This window comes from Delphinapterus leucas, chromosome 13, assembly GCF_059928025.1.
Source record: "Delphinapterus leucas isolate spDelLeu-1000000601 "Yukka" chromosome 13, BTC_Dleu_Yukka2, whole genome shotgun sequence".
Classification (NCBI taxonomy): Eukaryota; Metazoa; Chordata; class Mammalia; order Artiodactyla; family Monodontidae; genus Delphinapterus; species Delphinapterus leucas.
The window spans coordinates 92,651,782-92,671,913 of record NC_143141.1 but is presented as its reverse complement, the minus strand read 5'-3'; the positions used below and the strand labels follow the sequence as shown (position 1 = coordinate 92,671,913).

The 20,132-nt window shown below is 53.2% G+C and overlaps 1 long non-coding RNA gene across 1 annotated transcript; it reads right to left on the bottom strand.

The window, feature by feature from the left end:
• Positions 1-6,711: 6,711 nt before the first annotated feature.
• On the bottom strand, positions 6,712-13,394 carry LOC149747820 (uncharacterized). The gene is made up of 3 exons (XR_016395563.1): positions 12,871-13,394; positions 8,746-8,810; positions 6,712-8,318 (listed from the first exon to the last, which is right to left on the bottom strand). It is a non-coding gene; the product is annotated as an uncharacterized LOC149747820 (long non-coding RNA).
• Between the last annotated feature and the right edge of the window lie 6,738 nt (positions 13,395-20,132).

Sequence of the window (20,132 nt, the reverse complement as noted above, 5' to 3'; positions counted from 1 at the left end):
CTGCACGTCCTTCTCTAGGGAGATCCAGGGGCTGAGACAGCCGAGAGCTGGCCTGGCACGTCCCTCGCCGGCCTGCTGGGGATGCAGGACCGGGAAGTGGCTGGCAGGAGAGAGGGCCACTCAGAAAGGCCAGTGGGCAGGCTGAAACCCCCTGGATGCAGTGCAGTGAACTGGGAGAGCGACCCCCCACAGCTGGCAGGCAAACTGCTGCGTCTGGGTCAAGGGAGGCTGTGCTTCACCTCCGAGTGAGCAGGTGGGCGGGCAGGTGGGCCCAGTCACAGGGGAGGTCCTTTCAAGAAGACAGCCCACCCACGTTTCCTGCTAGAGAACCTGGGACCCTTGGAGATGTGGGCCTCTCCACGCACGACGCACAGACAGCTTCCAGGCTGGAGAAGGCTGCCGCCCGCCCCCCAGTGATGCAACAAAGACGAGCCCAGAGGTCTCTCTCAGAGGGTTTGGTGGCGGGTACTTCCTCCCTTGCTCCCACTCAGTCCCGCTTTCTTCCGCCTTAGAGCTCATCTCTGAGCTGCCCTCAGATATGCAAAAAGGGCGATTAATAATTAATAGGACAAGCGCCTCTGTCTGCATTATTAAATGCCCCAGCGCTGGGACAGACCAGCCCAGAAAGTAGCTGGAAACCTACCGATCCTGCAGCTGCACTTAGCAGCTTCTTGAATTCTCTGATCTTTCTTCTGGAGACAGAGGTGAACCCAGGCGCCAGGCACTGGGGGGCTCGCGGGAGTGCTCCCCGGGGACAGTAAGGGCCTGCCAGGCCAGAGCACGGCGGGGGCCTTGTGACTGCCCCCCGGAGACCCCGCTGTCTGCCCACCCGACAGTGGCCACAGGGTCCCTCCAGCACAGAGAGCTCTCGGTGGGGGTGGTGACAATCACCCCCAAAGGCTTCATGCCCTGGGAGACCACATCTCACAACCTGTGAGATCCACAGAGGGTGGGATATTGTTGTCTCTCCCATTGAACGGATGACGAAATGGGGACCTAGCAGAGTCTACCCAAAAGGGCGCTGGTTTGCCCCAGAAGCGTACTGCTGGGGAGGTACTTCATCGAGTCCCAGGTGCACATTTTCCTTTCCATAGGTTAACATCAAAGGCATCTCCAGTTTCTGATGCCATCTTTTTGGAGGAACATAAACTATGCATCTTAGGATTGATGGCATGAACCAAAAGCCACCCTAGGATGCTAACTGCGCCCCCTCCCCGCTTCCTACTCTGGTGCTGCATTTACTGGAAAATAAGGAAGCAAGGAAACGTTGACCCTTGAGCTTCCCCTCCCTCCCTCTGCCCGGAATCTCCCTCCTTCAGAGAAACGACAGTAGGGTCCCTCTGAAGAGGCAGCAGGCCGGAGGGGGGCTGTGGACTGAGGCTGTCAGAATCAGCCTGCAGCTGACCTTCCGTCACAGGCTCTGTGACTTGTGGTGGGCGGGGGGTTGTGGCGCGCTCCTGGGCTCCAGAATTAACAAGAGCGCCTCCCCCTGGGTGGGTGGGGAAAGGCAGGTCCCTCCGCGCAGTCTCCCTGCTGCCCCCGGGAGGCCTCAGGCATGTTCTTAGGGCCCACAGGGGGGCAGGCTCCACCGGGTGGTCTCGCCTGGCCGTGAGCTCCTTGGCAGGGTCTTGTCCCTGACCCTGACCCCAACCCGCCATCGCTCTACAGGCCCAGGACGGCACTAACACACCTTGCCCTACAGCTGGGCAAACAAAGGCTCCCGGACACGCCCCTGCACGTCGTCGCCCCTAACCTCTGCCACCACCAGGCTGATGTCAGCGTCGTTTGTGTTGGCCCTTCCCGGCACAGGGGCAGCGCTAGGACAGCGCGTCATCCACAGGACCCCGCAGCAGCCCTGCCGGGTGGCCTCTGCTCTCGGCACTGAGCCCACTGCCCTGCCGCCCTCACTGGCACCGTCCCCACCTCCACCCACAGGCGTCTGGGGGCTGGGCTGACTCTGGAGGAAACGGCAAAGAGCTGCCTGAGATGACGTCCCCCTTTCCCCAGGGAGGGGCCGGGTAAACAGCGCCCTGAGGCTGCACCTCAGCCCAGGAGAGCCGGGCGAGGGTCCCAGCTGGTGACGTGGCACAGGTGACCCAGCCCTGATCTTCTGCTCCAAGTCCCGCCCCTCTGAGAGTGGAGCCCAGGCCACTTAAACCTCACTCCCAGATGCCACTCCCAGCGCCCGGGAGGCCCTGCAGCGGGGTCCCGCCCCATCCAGGCTGCCTGGGGAAAGGCTCCCGGCCTGCAGCCAGGGACCCAGCTCCGTCCCTGAGATGAGAGGCCCTGCACTCACGTCCCTCGGGAGAAGGGGAGGGCGATGACACCACCCCGCAGGCAGGTCTGAAGATCAAGTGCGTGACATGCCCTGGCACCTGCTCAGAGAGGGGGCGGCGCAGACAGAGGTGCCCGCCAGGCCACAAGGACGGCGGGGCTGTCGACACCCCAGGCTGGGCCTCTGCTCAGCACGCCAGACTCTATCCATCTCGGCAGCTAACTCGGCTCCCACTGGCTCCTTCCAAGGGTTCTCAGACCAGCCGCAACCAGTCCGAGGCGCTCTGAGCGGGGCAGCTAAGACAGGATGCAGGAAAGCGGCGGCCAGCTGAGCAGAAGTGGTCAGGGGCAGAGTCTCCAGTCCCCTCCTCTCTGAAACGCCAGCCATTCCTCTCCCTCCTCTCTCTCTGCCTCCGGTCTCTCCGCCTCTGTCTCTGTCTCTCTCTCTCACACACACGTTTAATAACAGCTGTGTTGCCCCCAGCGGCTGGCGTCTTGGCGGGAGGGCCTGGGGTCCTGGCCAGCAGGAACAGAGGCTGGTTTGGCCACTCGCGGGCAGGTATTTCCTACCCCCGTTCCCCCTTCCCCGCTGGGGTCTTCCTTCCTCAGCGTGTGTAGCGCTACCTAGAACTAAAGATGAGCCTAAGGTGTGGGTGCAAGTAAAATGCACATTTCTGAGTAATTGCCACACGTCGGGCACTGCTCTTGGTGGGATTTATGCTCCCACTTTACAGACAAGGAACCTGAAGAGCTGCTGAGGTCACACATCCTTAGACGAGGAACGGAGCCCACCTGGGTGTCCCCACGGCCTCCCACAGGCCCGGCCCCCTGCCGGGACCCCTGATCCCTGAGCACACTGAGGCCGGGGATGGGGGATGGAAGGGGGGGGCCGGCTGGTCAGAACCAACCAACCCCGTAGCTCACAAATTTCACTCTTCAGGCCTGAACCTCCTCCATTCACAGCCCACGCCCTTGGGCTGAAATTCCCCTTTTCCTCCCTTTTTCTTCTAACATGAGACACCCTCCCTTCCCGGCTTCTTCCTCAGCAGGTGTCCCCTGGCGATGGAGAAGCGAGAGGGTGATGGCCCCAGGAGGAGGAACAACTGATGGAAACCGATGGGTTTCACCACGCTCGGGTTGAAGCCACCAGCCCTCCTGCACCTGCTTTGTCGTCCTTCTCAGCAGGCGTGTGGGTGCAGAGCTGGCCCGCACGTGGTTCCGGGTCTCGGGGAGACAGCAGGCGCCCTGACACTCAGAGAAGGCGGTAGCTGCTAAGGACGTAGTGTGAACAAAATGCTCGGAGAGCCAAGCAGGGAGGAGAGAAAGAGATGGCTCATGTCCCGTGTGGGCCCCAGGCTCCAAGGACGCGCGGGTCCTGACACCGGGTCTTGGCACCGGAGCCCTAAGGGGACAGTTACACGAGTACCGGCGCTGGGGTCCCGTTGGCGGGGCCAGTGGGCAGCAAGAGCAGTAGTGCAGTCAGCGCCTCGGGGTCAGGGGAGCGAAGCCGTTTCCCCGTCCAGGGCACCATGCGTGGGTCTGTCTGCACTGTTCTCCGAGCTCCTCGAGAGTGGGCTTTGGACAGAGGGTGGGTGCCATCAGGGCGGAGCCACGCGGAGGGATTCTGAACAGGAAAGCAGGGACGAGAGAGGCACCTCTGGGGTCCAGACCTGAACTCCAATAAGAAGATGCCATGGGGGTTCCTAACGGGCTGGAAGGAGAAAGAGCTGTCAAACCAGCAGAAACTGGTCTTTTGAGAAGTGCTTAGGGAGAAGGTCAACCCCAAAGGCCTGGGCGGAGAGAGGGAAACAGGGGGAGCAAAGCCCTCAGGGCTAGTGATGGGGCAGCTCCACCACTGAGACCGCAGGGAAGAGGTGGGCAGGCGTACGGTAAGGGCCCCGACGGTGTCCACACCCTGATCCCCAGGACTTGTCGAATATGGTCACTTCTGCGGCCAAGGGGAGGCGAGGTGAGGACGGAGGCCAAGGTGAGAGACACAGAGAGGGAGGGAGAGCCATCTGAAGACACGCCTGGCTTTGAAGATGGAGGAAGAGGCCACAAGCCAAGGAAGGCAGGCGCCTCCCGAAGCTGGAGAAGGCAGGAAGCAGATCTTCCCCTGAGGCTCCGGGAGAAGAACAGCCCTGCCAGCGCCTTGCGTAGGGACTGTGGCCTCCAGACCGTAAGGTAGCCTGTGTTCACGTTCCGCGGCAGCCGCAGGAAGGTAACACCGAGGGGTCGCGAGCGCGCTGCTGGGGGCTGTGCCCTGAGGCTGAAGCACGCAGACGTGGAAACCCCACAGCAAGGAGCCAGCACCGCAGCCGCCCTCCTGGCAGAGACCTCTCATAGAGCTCCCGGCCGGTGGATGCAATCAGAAGCCCGAGGCCGGGAGGGCCGAGGCTCAGGTGCAGAGCAGGTGGACAAGGGGGCAGGGGTGGGACAGATGGAGCTGGGCTGCGCAGAGAAAAGGCACCAGCGTGCAGAGGACAGAGTGGGGGGCCCACGTGGTCCAGGGGCAGCACCCATCTGGAGACTGCCTGGGCTCAGACTGACCGTGCTGCTCCTTGAATGTGGGGTTAAGCGTTTAGCCTTTCCTCTCTCAGCAGTGGGACGGCCGTGCATCCTCTCCAGAGTGGGAGTCGATGCTCCACCTTGGGGATGCTGCAAGGAGACCCAGGAATTCCAGGAACACCACTTCTGCAGCTTCTGCCTCTCCATGTCCAGCTGGCAGCCTTTCTCACCCAGGGAGTGGTGAGACGGAGAACAGACCTTTCAGTATTTCCCATAATAAGTAGGCTCTAAGGCAGCTCCAGGAATCAATGGGCATTTCTTGCAAAGCCATTAGCTATTAGATTTGAGAGCTGAGGGTGGACACGGGGCGTGTCTGCAGACAGGCAAAGCCAAGGGCACACTCTGAAGCCCCAAAGAGAGGACCGCAGAGCCCGGGGCACTGCCTCAGCCACGCTTGGATCCCCAGAGAGGTGTGACCCACCAACTCGTCAACACGAGGAGGGCAGCCCCCCGGGGGCAGGAGGGATGAAGGGCTCTTCCAGCCACAGTTCCTGGGAGACCAGAGGACCTGCGCCGTAAGCTTTTCTCCGCTGGTGGCGTGACCTCCGACCCTTCTCCAAGCCTCCCTCAGCACGCTAAGCTCGGTCCCCTCCCCACGAGAGGACAAAGGGCAAGATGGGGCTTCTCTAAGGCTGAGGAGCTAGAAACACAGGTAATGATTCAGTGGGAAATCACATACACATGCGCACGTGTGCACACGCTCAAGCACACACACACTGGCACACACAGCCCCAGGCTGCGTGTCTTCCTCCCCCGCATCCTTCTCCCACCCCTTCCACTGCGGGCATCCCTATCAATTACTTATGTTCACAGATGTGCTCTCAGTAATCTCACCCTTTACTTGTCACGCTGGGAGAATGGTTAAGCGACCCCAGGCAGCTTGGCAGGAAGTGGGGAGATGCTTTGAGAACAACCTCATTTGCATCACGCAGAGTGCATCCCTGTGTCATCACAGAAGATTAAAGTTTGCCTCTCTCTGCCTCTGCTCCCCAATTCAGACACCTGGCCAGGCACCCGCTCTTACAGGGAGGAAAAGAACTACATCAGCAGCCTCCTCCCTCTCCCTCTCCCTCTCCTCTCTCCTCTCCTCTCTCCTCTCCTCTCTCCTCTCTCTCGCTCTCTCTCTCTCTCTCCTCACCCCCTTCTTGCCCAAATATTCTTTGACTGCATAATTGAAACCGAGGGAACGAAAGTGCACAAAAGCAAGTGGCACAGATGTTTCCATCACAGGTACCTCAAATAACTCCAAAGGGCCCTAACCGAGTAGCGCCTGTGCATATATTTCATGCCTGGTTCGCTGAGAATTAGCATTGGAAGTCATCGCTGTGAACGCAGGGAGCTGGATGAATTTCAATCCAGCACAGAAACCAGCCTCTTCTGTTGCTGGCTGTCAGCGGCAGTCACATCACTGCAGATATCTTTTGCAAGACCAGCAGAAGCCAGCGTGTCATTTTTGACATAGCTGCTTGTCCCTTTTCACCGCTCAGCTGACAGCACGCCTAGCGCCTGCCTGTTGCTCTGTACTGAACAGACCCAGGTGCCCAGGCTTGAAGCTCTGGGGCTTCCCTGGAAGATGTCAGCTCAGCTCTGTGTCTTGGGCGGCGGAGCTGCTGGACCAATTGATCTGCCTGCCAGCTGCACCAGGCATCCAGGAGAGGGATGGCCGCGAACATCCGCGGAAATCTGATGCGTCTTTCAAAGGACAGTCACACCAGTTCTGGGAAGAAGGCGGGTGATGGCGGGGGGCGCGGCCTTGCCAACGCTGAGCTTATGTCCTACCGGGATGCCTCTCATCCCTCCTTCTCCCTGGAATAGCGGTTGTACCTGGGGAACCTGAAACAGGGTTGCCATGGCTGGTACCTCCTGCTGCACTGTTTTTCACCCTTGCTATGTATTTTCAGATTCTAACTTATTTATCATCTTTAATCGTGTGGAGAAACCATCATCACAGAGGGAGGAAAAACACTCACGGAATCAGAATCTGATCAAGGATTGAGTCCGCTAGCTGTGTGGCCTCAGGCACATGGTTTGGCGTCTCTGAGCCTCGGTATCTCCATCTGCACGGTTGAGGCAGTGCCTCTCCCTCCCCAGCCTCCTAGCATCAGTGCTCCGGGGACTGTGCAGAGGACATGCATTTCAGGAGCAGGACATTTGCTGCTGCAGCCTCCCCTCCCCTTTGCTCCACTCCTGGGAAGTTCACGGTGCTGCCTTTTGCCCGGGCCCAGCTTGGGGAAGGTACGGCTTGGGGACCGCTGTGCCTGGCGCTCTGCCTGTGCCCCTCAGGGTGCCCAGGGCAGCAGCACCTTATCTCCACCTGCAGGTGCAGCTCATGAAGCTCACGGAGAAGCGGTGACGGCAGGTCTTGCTGGGGGTCCCTCATCCCATGGCCCCGCCCCCACCCCGCCCGCTTTCTGCCCACAGGGCTGACCACACGGACCGCAGCGGCGGTGGGCTTCCTTGTTCTCTGTCTTCTCCTTGGGTCTGACCGGAGAGGAGCCGTGGCAGGAGACCGTGGGGAGAGATGGGGTGGGGAGCGGGTCTTTGTCCCCCGGATGCATCCCTGCGAGGTCTCCGTGGACACCGTCACCCAGCCAGAGGCGGCCTTCCCTGTGAGACCCTCGACTTTGACACCTGCTCCTTCCCGTGGTCCCTCCAGGCCCGGCAGCGCTAACCGAGTGCCACGAACAGCCCTGCGGTCGGTCAACCACTGTCACCTGCATTCCCCAGCACCCTTCTATGTGGCCCTTGGTTAAACGTTCCCTAACGTCTGTGTGTCGTCTGTGCCCCGTCGGCCCCGAGGGACACGAGGAGGGGGCTGGGCCCCTGGTGGCCAGGGGACACTCAGGGACCGTGCCACCCCTCCAAGGACGTCCACGCCACCAGAAGGGCAGTGAAGGGGTCGACCGCGTGTCAGAGGAGAAGCAGAGCCTGGGGCTCAACACTGTGAACAGCCCAGGCAAAGCCGTGAGCACCTAACCTCTCCCATCCCAGACATACCTCCCATCTCATCTGTCTCTGCATCTTCTCGCAGCCGCACCCGCTCCCCAGGCCTGCTCGGGGAGGGTCAGCCCGCTCAGCACCCCGAGTCCACTCCCGCGTCCTGCTTCCTGTGGCGTCGACTGAAGGGTGGGCTCCACGACCGGCCCTCGGGGCCCCATCCCTCCTGCTGTTTCCTGAGCTGCAGCGTCCAGCCTGCACCCAGCTGCTGCCTTTAGAGGGACTGGGCGGCCTCCTTCCTGAGCGGAGCCTCTGGGACCTGCTGCCCATCTCTCTGGTGGGAGCAGTGCCCGAGCCTGCACAGAGAGGCCTGCATGTGTCCGGGGGCCTCCGACCCTCCACTCCGGGGGGAGGGACCTGCTTGCCTTGCAGGTGTTTCAAATCAGCCATGAAGCAGAGAAGAATGGGGTTTGCCATGGATTTCGTCTCTCGGCTGGGAGCAGCTGTGCGTTTCCCCAGGGTCTGCTAGAGATGTTTAACTAGAATTTGGGAGCAACAAGAGAGAGGTTGTTGAAAGATGATTCCTGTCCTGTGATTTCAGTTAATGAAAAGAGGCTAACGGGTCAACAGGGAAGGAAATGGGCAGGGTTGACCCCACTCCAGCGTGGATGCCCTGTTCTCTCTGAGGCCTCCCGGTCTTTAATCCATACCCAGGAGCTCCAGCAAAGGGGATTTCCCTCCCAGCAAATGGCTACCTGCTCCTCCAGGGAGATGGAAAGAAGAGAGTCTGTATCCTGCGCTTCCAGTGGTCAGGAAACTAAGATCCCACATGCCACACAGTGCAGCCAAAAAGTGAAAAGAAAAAGATAAAAAAGGATATTGAAGTTAAGAGGAGGTAAGTGATTTGCCCAATAACACATATTTCGGTTAGGGGCCATGAGGGGCACGTACATAAATTGACTTTACCTGAAGGAATTCATAAATCCCACTGGAACTGTAATGGGGCAAAACCATGTGGACCCACGAGCTCACTGTGGGAGAGACAGAAACAGATGTTATTCACCAAACCTCCATCTACATTTTCTTATTTCTCAGCCTCTTTGCAGCTCCATGGGGACATGAGTCCTGTTCTGACCACTTCTGGTTGAAACATAGGAAAATCAGCACGAAAGCCTCTGTGTCCACGGCTGCAATGACTTCAGAGGTTGTGTCGCAGGTTTAGGTCTCAGTGTCCTGAAGCATCCCCGTTCACACTTGTGCCCCGCACTTGTGCCCCGCCTGAGGTATTGCTCCCAAATGTGCCTGGAGCACTACCAGTGCACACACCACAGATTCTGAAGCTGTTCTAGTCAACAGGTGGGTCTGTCCCCCACCCCTTGAATCTGGCCTGGGTGTGTCACTTGGTTTGACCCACAGGATACGGCAGAAGTGACGCCTGTGGGGTCTGCATTCCAGGATTTCTGTTCCTGTTCTTGCTGCCCTGGGTCACCACGCTGCAAAGCAGCCCAAGTCAGAGGAAGAGAGACCAGACAGAGGAGAAACGGGTCACCCAGTCAACACACAGAAGCACCAGCCAGACAATGGCCGGAGTGAGGCCACCGCGACTCCTTCCCCAGCGCACGCCATCCCCGAGATGAACACAGACTCACATTCCAGCCCAGGAGAAACGATGCGATATCTAAATTGCTGTTTGGAGTGGTTTGTTGAACAGCAATAGGTAAGCGAATCAGTGCCTCATTGGGAAGATAAATTACAAGGGCTTCTTAGAGATGGTACAGGTACAGAATGGTGGCTCTTTCCTTAGCTGGGGACCCTGAGCGCTTGTACGAAGCAGACTGCTCCCTCCACTGACCTGTAGGGGGTATGAAGCGAGTAACACGCCACCCGCCGTGTGGACACCACCTGGCAGTAGAAGCCGGTTTCTCCTGGGTGGCACGCAGGGCATCTCCCACTTAGCATTAGTGATTGATTTCTGAACATCAGGTTTGTGTGAAGACACTAACCAAAAGTTTTTCTTCAATTATTTTAAGTTTTTTTTTTAATATGTGTTACCTGTTGATCCAAAACTCCTGATTGATTTTCCAAAGCAAAACGAAAACACAAAAATCTTTTACATGTGAGTAACAAAAGAACACACTGGTACACAAAACGCTTACAGCGTAATTCCATGTCCACAAATGGTGACCATGGCGTCAGCAAGCAGGGCCAGCACCAGTGACTTCCTGAGAAACGCAGGTCTCCCAGGGACACCTGCGCACGAAGCTGACCCCGCACGGGCTGTATGTGGGGTGTCACTTGAGACTTTCCCCGGCACATGATCTGTTTGAAGTGTTGTGCTGAGTTTGGGAAAAATGTTTCTATGCAGCATCAGCAGAAAAATACTACAGTAAAATTTACTACAGTAAAATTTTTAATGACCAAGAGGTCTTCTATCAAGAATATTAACATTAACTGAGGAGATAGACTGACATCTGCACACAAGATATCAAATACTTTCCAAGGTCCATCACAGGCGACAGAAGATCTAGTAACCAAGGCAGTGAGGGAGTTCAGGGCCGAGAAGAAAGACCGGGACTGACGGGAAAGGAAGGGGGCAGAGAAATAGATGTGGTTATGAAGTTCTATTTGCAGCAGGGGAACCATTTTAAAGGGACTAAAGCTATACTTAAAAATATAAAGTATTGAATTATCGAGATAACTGTATGGAATTTACTAAAAGATATATAAAAATGATGACTTTGAAGTCTTAACGGCCAAAGGGAAGAGCTGAAAGATCTCTCATCTTCGACCCCACGTGTGCCTGTAGTATTCCTGAGATTTATCACAGTTATTTGAGCTCGTGGATAACACCTATTAAGCTCGCCTTAATTACAGTTCTGGGGGATCTGCAGTGGCTCTCGATGCCTGGAACTCTGAACCATGCAGCCTCCCCCCACCTAGGGTGTCACGCAAGGGTTAGGGAGAGCCTGCTAGCCTTGGTGCAATATACACATGATGAAGGTGGGCCTTATCCAAGGTCAAAGACTGAGCGGGGAGCCAGGATGGAGATTCATCTTCAAGGCTCTGAAACCCACACTGAATATGACCCTGTTCCCTAATCACATTTCTCTCTCTTAGAGGAATTCACCCCAAAATTTTGCATCTCTGAACATCAATGTCAGCCTCTGAGACGGGGCTTCCTTACTGAAGCCCCTCCGGGTTCATGGTTCTCTCCAGAGTCTCCCTATTCCACTACCAAATATTTCCTCTATTTCCCCAGAGGTTTCCTGTACCTCCATTAGCATTTATTTAATTTAAAATAAATATTTCCCACGAAAGAAAAGTGCATACCCTACTTATTTTTTAAAAAGAAAGTATATCACCCATAAACCTACCACCCAATACTGTCTACAGCTTGTCATGAGAGAAGAGAGATTGATCCCATTGAAAACTCAAAAATCACAAGACGTCTAGGCCGACACAGTTCCATAGTTGCTAACTAGAGCACCTCTGTTTATAGGATGGAATAAGTGATATTTATGACATCATCAATGAAAGGTTAAATTACGTTTCTCATATTCTGTATACAAGAAAGTGTGCAATCCCTTTTAGGAATATTTTAATTTAAAATTCAGGCTTGGGGGCTTCCCTGGTGGCGCAGTGGTTGGGAGTCCGCCTGCAGATGCAGGGGACGCGGGTTCACGCCCCGGTCCGGGAGGATCCCACGTGCCGCAGAGCGGCTGGGCCCGTGAGCCATGGCCGCTGAGCCTGCGCGTCCGGAGCCTGTGCTCTGCAACGGGAGAGGCCGCAACAGTGAGAGGCCCGCGTACCGCAAAAAATAAATAAATAAAAATAAAATAAAATTCAGACTGGGGTGTGTGCTGCCCATATTGGTAAACTATAGTTATCTGCAAAATTCAGTTGGTTACAGCATCTTGCCACTCCTTGAAGCTGGACAAATGAGGCATTTCCAAACAGCATCAAGCAGCAGGATAAATAGCTGTAAATATCACATATTTGGACTCTAATGAAGTGTCAATTATATAACCTTTCAGAGTTTCCGTGAAGCTGATCATAATTGTATCTAAAATAAATGCAATGTAATGACTTGTGAACTGGCCTCAGTATCAAAGCAATGATGCTTTTCACCGTGAGGCTGAGAGGGGCTCAGAGGCAAACGTGTTAACAGAACATCAGGTTGGGTTTACCATTTTATTAATGATCTGGAAGAAAGAGCAAAGATGCAATTAGTGAAAAGCACAGATTCCAAGGTCATCCAAGAAACTGAAATGTTGAAGTGATGAGCGGGTGCATTTGTAGACGGTTCCCACTGCTCCCAGAGCATTCTCCCCCTCTTCTACCTCCCTCTGTGACAGGTGTCACTGCCCCGCAGAAAGACTCTCAGGCACAAAGATGGCAGAGACTTGCCAGGACTCTTTCCCTTCCCCAGAGAGCACGCGCGGTGAGAGAGAGCCTGCCGCCCCGTGGGAACAAAGTAGGGGACGACGACCAGAGGTGGCTGACGGGCACAATCCCTAGTTGCTTTACAAATGGAGTTTATTTCCCATCTCACAACAGCTCGGTGACTGGCTGTTACTACCTTGTTTTCAAGATGAGGAAACAGGGGCTTAGAGAAATTAATCAACATTTTCAAGTAGAGAGCAAATGTTGTGTGGTGTAATTAACTCACGCCTGTGTTTCTTAAGAACAGCGCTTAGGTGCGGTCAGAGGCCAAAGAAGGGAGGGCGTCTGTGTCACGCGCACTCCGAGGACTCAGCAAGGCCTGTACTGACGCAGCAGAACACACCCTGGGCCCGGCCCGTGCCCTCCTCCTACCCAGTCGTGCCATCTCAGGCGCCCAGACCCTGCTCTGTCGCCTGCAAGAGGAAGGAGTCTTTGAGAGAAGCCGGTGAGCGCCAGCGGGCGGGTGAACGCGTCCCCTGTGGAGTGGCCACCCCCCTCCCTCCGTTTCCCATCCCCGGAGTGAAGGGCTGTGGTGAGCACCCCATCTAGGGAACCTGGAGACCTCGATCCATGGAGCTCGGCCGTGACCCCAGGAGGCCCTGCCGGCCCTGCCTCCCCCCAGGCCCTCCTCTGTCTCCCTTGTCCCACCTGGTCCGACAAGTTCCCTGCCGGGCTCCTGTCCCACGTCCGGGGCTCGCCTTAGTGTTCTCCTGCCTCCGTGCTCTCCGGGGCTGGCGGGTGTGTCCTTCCCTGTCTCCCTCGGCTCCAGCCTTGATAGAGCTGGTGTCCCCGGGCAGGGAGGCGCAGCTGGGCGCACGCTGCCCAGGCGGGCGGGGGAGGCTGGGCGCCGCTGCCCTGACTCACCGGCCCGGGCCTGCCTTCGGCCCCGGTTCGCACTGTCGCCCTGGGGACCCCTCCCGGCCACCGACCCTGTTACGGGAGGGCGGGACGTGGCGCGGCTGACAACAGGCCAGCGCAGAGGAGGCATCCACGCCAGCCGGCAGCGCCTCCGGCCCCGCCCCTCAGACGCGACTCCTCCAGGCACTGATGCAGGAGGGCTCGCGTGGCGCAGGCCGCGCAGCCTGCATCCACCGGCGGGGCCCCGTTACCGCGAAGCGGCTGCTTCTGTTCGCAGGTCACGGCACACTGGTGACAATGACACCGATGTCCACGCTCAGTGACCTCATCCGTGAAAGACACAGCTGAGCCCCAAAATACGAGAAAGGGGGGCTCCGAGCAGTCGGAAGGGAACTAAGCTAGGCAGCTTGTCCGGGGAGAGACTCCTGGGCCTGTGTGGAATCCCCGCTGACGGCCGGTTTCCATGCAGTTGTCACACACCTGCGTGCCTGGTCCCCAGGTAGACTGCGATGACACACAGCAGTGTAAAGACCGACAGACCGACAGCAGCAAGAAAAACAACTGACAGTGGAAGACAAACGAGAATGGAATCGGTGGGGCGGAGGCGTGGGGGAACCTAACCTGGATCCCGGTGGTCTGGGAACACGTTCTAACAGCGAATGCCCGGGAGCATCACAGATTCACCCAGTAACTGAGGCTCCCAACCATGGTCTCGGACAGCAAGACGGTGAGCTATGACTCATGCATGCCATGAAAGATGCCAGGGGAGGGGCAACCAAACTTGGAAATCATTGAAAATGGTTAACGCAGTAAACAGCGCACTGTGGGTCATAGAGGGAAAACCCACACCGGTGGAGAAGGTGGTACCTGCGTGGTCTGGGAGAGATGAAGTGTGGCCTCTGTCCTTCCCGTGTTTAAGAAGCCCCTCCAGGCCACGTGGTCCTGGAAGGAACCCAAGTTCAAAGACTTGGTTTGAGTCCTGGTTCTGCTTCATAACTGGCAGGAAGGTTTGAGCTATCCAAGCCTCAGTTTCCTTACTTGTAAAAAACACAGGCAGTATTTCTTTGTCTACTAATTCCTAAGTTTTTTGGTGAATCGTATGAGGCAGTATCAAGGAATACAGTTCGTGTAGCATAAGTTGCTTTGCCCAGTAAGGGCTTTTTATAATCGTACAAATAAATGCAACTTAGGCAGTAGATGAAACTAAGTCCCCTCAGCACTGGGGTGGAGGCAGCTGACTCCACAGGGTCTCCCCTGACCCCTCCCCTCCCCACACCATGGTCCTATTAACTGCATGCATAATTAACATGGTATTTCAGCAGCCGTTCCCTCCGTGAAATACAGGGGCATTGTCATGATATATTGTGAGATTTTGCCGCTTTGAGGTTACAAAGTGCACAATTAGCTTATGTCACTCTGCGTCATTACCTGAGAATAAGTGGCTCCATCCATTACCGTGGGCAGTGCCGTACCACAGTGAGGAGGGAAGCAAAGATCCCGCTCCTTCATTACAGGGACAGCAAGAAGCTAATTGTGAGAGTCCATTTAATGCAGGCGGTTTGGCAAATAAATTTTTCATAAAATAAAACCAAGTGTCCTTACAGACCACCCCTTGGCCCGAGATTCTGTGCAGGTGAAAGTGAGACCTGGAGGGCTTGAGTCCCACATCCACATCCGGGTTAAAAGTGAAGCCGCCACACGTGAACGGGAGACACACGCAGGTAGCACGTGCCAGGTGCTGTGCCACGTGCTGCTTCTCGCGAGCGCTCACCTTGTTCTCAGGAGATGCCTCCAAGTGTGTGCAACGTTGCCTCCACTGTATGCACGTGCTCCTGGGTGCCACGTCCCTGCTCTAAAGGAGCCTGGATGCGACTTCCACCCTGGCTGCCGCTCTGTCCCCACTGCACCCAGGAGGGAGCTGGGTCTCACTGAGAGTCTGTTTCTTTCCCAATTCTTCCAGAGTCCTAGCAGCTCTGAGCCATTTGAACCCCTGGAAAACCCACTCCCTTCCATGGACCCCCGGGAACAACTCTGGGCCATACACGCCCAGGGCGACCCGTCATGTGTCCGCTTGGGCCTCGACAGTAACGCCACCCGCCACGGCTCGGCTGTGTCCGTCCCCCTAGTCCACCCCCGCCAAGGGTTCTGGTGTCACTGAGGCAAGCCCAGCGGGGGCACAACGGCTCCACAGTGTACAGGGGCAGTGGCTTGGCTGTGTGTACAGATGGCCTTTCCAGTGCTTTGTAAATATACACGGCAGTGTCGTTTGTGACAACTGGTCTATAATCCCCACCCCAAGGAAGAAGTCAGTCCCTTGTCTTTGAAAGGCTACACTCACAGAGGCTCAGATTAAAGTAACAGACTATCATAATTACTTTAAAATCATACAGAACGGCACTACGGGAAATCATAGGCATCAGCTTTATTATTTTTTCTTCCACTTCAATTGAGCTATAATTGATTTACAGCACTGCTGAAGCTTAAGGTGTGCAGCACGGTGATTAGACTTACGTACATCATGAAATGAGGACCACGGTGTTTAGTGAACATCCGTCATCTCACTTAGACACAACATTAAAAAAGTACAACAAAATATATATTTTCCCTGTGATGATAACTCAGGATTTAATCTCTTAGCAACTTTCATATATAAAATACAGCAGTGTTAATTATATTTATCATGTGTACATTACATCCCTAGTACCTACTTATCTTATACCTGGAAGTTCGTACCTTTTTACCCCCTTTATCCAATTCTTGACTGTATTCCCCACACTGTACATTTCATACTTGTGACTTTTATTTTGTAACTGCAGGTTTGTACCTCTTAATCTCCCTCACCTCTTTCACTATGGCAACCACCTGTTGGTTTCCTGTATCTATGACTTTGTTTCTGTTTAGTTATGTGTATTTTTTTTGCTTTTTAGATTCCACATCTAAGTGAAATCATATGGTATTTGTCTTTCTCTGACTTATTTCACTAAGCACAATACCCTCTAGGTCCAGCCATGTTGTCACAAATGGCAAGATTTCAAGTCTTTTGTGGCTGAGTAATATTCCATTGTATACATGAAAAACTTCTTTATTCATTCATCTGTTAATGGACACTTAGATTGCTTCCATACCTTGACTATTGTATATAATGCTGCTATGAACATAGGAGTGCATGTATCTTTTCTAATTAGTGTTTTTATTTTCTTTGGATAAATACCCAGAAGTGGAATTGCTGGATTGTATAAAAGTTGTATTTTTAATTTTTTGAGGGACCTCCATATTGTTTTCCATAGTGGCTTCACCAGTTGACATTCCCACTAACAGTGCAGGAGGGTTCCCTTTACCTGATGTCCTTGCCAACACTTGTTATTTATTGTCTTTTTCATAATGGCCATCCTGACAGGTGTGAGGTGGTATCTTATTGTGTTTTGGATTTGCATTACCCTGATGATTAGTGATGTTGAGCATTTTTCATGTGTCTGTTGGCCATCTGTATGTCTTCTTTGGAAAAATGTCTATTCAGGTCCTCTGTCCATTTTTTAATTGCATTGATTATTTGTTTGTTTGTTTGTTTTGATGTTGGGTTGTATGAGTTCTTTGTATATTTTAGATATTGACCCCTTATCAGATAGATTGTTTACAAACATCTTCTCCCATTTGGTTGGCTGCCTTTTCATTTTGTTGATAATTTCCTTCACTGTACAGAAGCTTTTTAGTTTGACATAGTCCCATTTGTTTATTTTTGCTTTTGTTCCTCTTGCCTGAGGAGACAGATCCAAAAAATGATTGCTAAGGCTGATGTCAAAGAGTGTACTGCCTATTCTTTATTCTAGAAGTTTTATGGTTTCAAGTCTTACATTTAAGTGTTTGATCTACTTTGAATTTATTTTTGTTCCTGGTATGAGAAAGTGGTCCAGTTTAATTCTTTTACACGTAGCTGTCCAGTTTTCCCAACACCATTTATTGAAGAGGCTGACTTTTTTCCATTGTATATTCTTCCACTCTTTGTCATAGACTTATTGCTCATGTAAGTGTGAGTTCATTTCTGGGCTCTCTATTCCATTCCATTTATCTGTGTGTCTGTTTTTGTGTCAGTACAGGACTGTTTTGATGACTATAGCTTTGTAGCATAGTTTCAAATCTGGGAGTGTGATACCACCAGTTTTGTTCTTTCTCAAGATTGCTTTGGCTATTTGGGGTCTTTTGTGTTTTCATTCAAATTTTAGGATTATTTGTTCTAGTTCTGTGAAAAATGTCATTTATATTTTGATAGGAATTGCAATGAGTCTATAAATTGCCTTGGGTAGTATAGTCATTTTAACAATATTAATTCTTCCAATCCATGAACGTGGTATATTTTTCATCTGTTTGTGTTGTCTTCAATTTCTTTCATCAGTGTCTTACAGTCTTCCAAGTACAGGTATTTTACCTCCTTAGATAGGTTTATTCCTAGGTATTTTATTCTTTTTGATACGATTGTAAATGAAATTGTTTCCTTAATTTCTCTTTCTGATAGTTCATTGTTAGTGTATATAAATGCAACAGATTTCTGTATATTGATTTTATATCCTGCAACTTTACCAAATTCATTGATGAACTGGCGGGCAGGACCAGGTCCTGGCATAGCTGGCTACAAGGTCCAGGGTGTCCGATAGCTGATGACAGCCCTGTGATGGGTGGGACCGGATTGCAGGACAGCTGGATGAAAGGCCCAAGGTGTCCTGGAGCTGGTGTCAACCTGATGCTGGGCAGGGCCAGGGCCCAGGGTGACCCAGGCTGGTGCCGGCCTGCTGGTGGGTGGACCTGGTCTTGACACGGTTGGTTGGTGGCCGTGGTGGTCCTGGGGCTGATGTCGGCCCACTGGTGAGTGAGGCTGTGTCCTGGGGCTAATGATGGCCCACTGATGGGCAGAGACACGTCCTGGGTTCTCTGGCTGCCGGGCCTGGTGATCCCTGAGCTAATCCCAGCTCACTGGTGGGTGGGGCCAGGTCTTTGGGTTTCTGACTGCAGGGCCCTGGGGTTCTGGTGTTGGTTTCAGCCCACTGGTGGATGGGTCCAGAACCTGACACAGCTGGCTACAGGGTCTCAGCGGTCCAGGGCTGATGTCCCTCTGCTGGTGGATGGGGCCATGACCCATCAGGTTTTGGGGCTGATGTCCACCGACTGGTGTGTGAGGTTGGTTCCCAGGACTAGTGCCAGCCCGCTGGTGGGCGGAGTGGGTCATGCGTTCTCAGACTGCACTGTTGGTGGAAATATAAAATAGAGTAGTCATTGTGGAAAACAGTATAGATGTTCATGAAGAACTTGAAAATAGAATTACTGTGATCCAGCAATTCCACCTCTGGGTATACATCCAAAAGAACTGAAAATAAGATTTTAAATAGATATTTGCACACCTATATTTGTACAAGTATTATTCGCAGCAGCCAAGGTGTGGAAGCAAAACCCACGTGTCCATGGACAGATGAATGGCTAAGTGTGGGCCATCCATACAATGGAATATTATTCAGCCACAAAAAGAAATAGTATTCTAACACATGCTACAGTGTGAATAAACCTTGAGGACATTATGCTAAGTGGAATGAGTCAGTCACAAACAGTCAAAAACCGTGTTATTCCATCATATGAAGGTACTTAGAAAAATCAAATTCTTAAAAACTGAAAGTAGAATGGTAGTTGCCCAGGGCCGGGGGAGGGAGAATGGGGAGATGCTGCTTAATGGGGACAGGGTTTCAGTTTTGCAAGATGAAAAAGTTCTGGAGATCAGTTACACAACAATGTCAGTGTACTTACCACTACTGAGATGTACACTTAGACATGCTTAAGATGGTAAACTGTATGTTTGTGTATTTTACTACGTTTTAAGAAAAAGAGACCCTCGTGTGTAAGGTCGGGAAAATAATCCCCTGCTATGCTATCATGTTGGAAATTGTTTAGAACATAATAGGTGCTGAAGAAATGGTTGCCATTGTAATTTACAATAATCAAAGAGCAAGTCCACTGGGTTAAAGGGAACACGTGTAGATGGAGTGCTAATACCTGCCCAGGGGGAGCTGCCAAGAGGTATTCTGGTCTGATTTGGGAGGCACGTTCCGGAGAAATTACTGACTGGAGATATAAAGTCACTGCTGAAATTTGGGCAACCTGGACATATCTCATCCTTGGGCTTTTTAAAAAACTTCTGGGCCAACAATTGACGAGAGCAGAGAGTGTACCCAGAGACATCTGCCCTGTAAATGCACGGGGAACAGTAGGACCTGCAGGGCGGTGACAGGGAGGAGCTTGAGCAGAGACCAAGACAGATGGGGCCTACACTGCAAAGGCATTTGAAGTCCCAGGGCCCTAAAGACGTGGAGAACCATTCATCCCTCATATATATAGGTCATTTTTAGAAATAGAACAGAAAAACGGCAGATCCTCAGTTAACAGACCAAGACAGAATTTTGCCACAATGGACAATAATTAACACCAGAGGCTTTATGAGAAAAATGTCCAGCAGAGTCGCTAATAATCCTGGAGAAAACAGACTTTGAGCCATGAGAAAAGTTCAGGAAGTCAAGAACCAGCTCAGACATCACACCTAGTCTTGCTTTCAGCCATGGGGGTCATTACCCCCATGCTGTGGCATCAACAGTGGCGGCAGCAGGAGCTATTTCAAGGGAACTCACTGGTTGTCACAGAGAAAAGTCTCACTGCTCTGGCCTCGCATGTGTGCAGCAATAATGGGAGAGAGAAAGACAGACAAAGGATAGGCGTGCTCGGTCTGGGCACCTGGGCCTGACCTCCCTCCGTGCAGCTCAGGTGGCTGCAGGCCCACGGGTGGACTGAAACAAGAATGACCAACAAAGGAAGATCTAGACCAACACCAGGGATGGCAGTGGGCCAGGGTCTCCAGCCAGAGAGACTCTTAGCACCAACACCCTCAATTTATCCCCGAGCAGGAGTCTGTGCCAGAAGGAATTCGTTCCTGCTAAGCCTTGGTATTAGTCCGGGTCTTTGCAGGCAGGCTGTAGAGTCTGCTTCTGCCTCATTTAAGGCACAGAATTGACTGAAAGCAT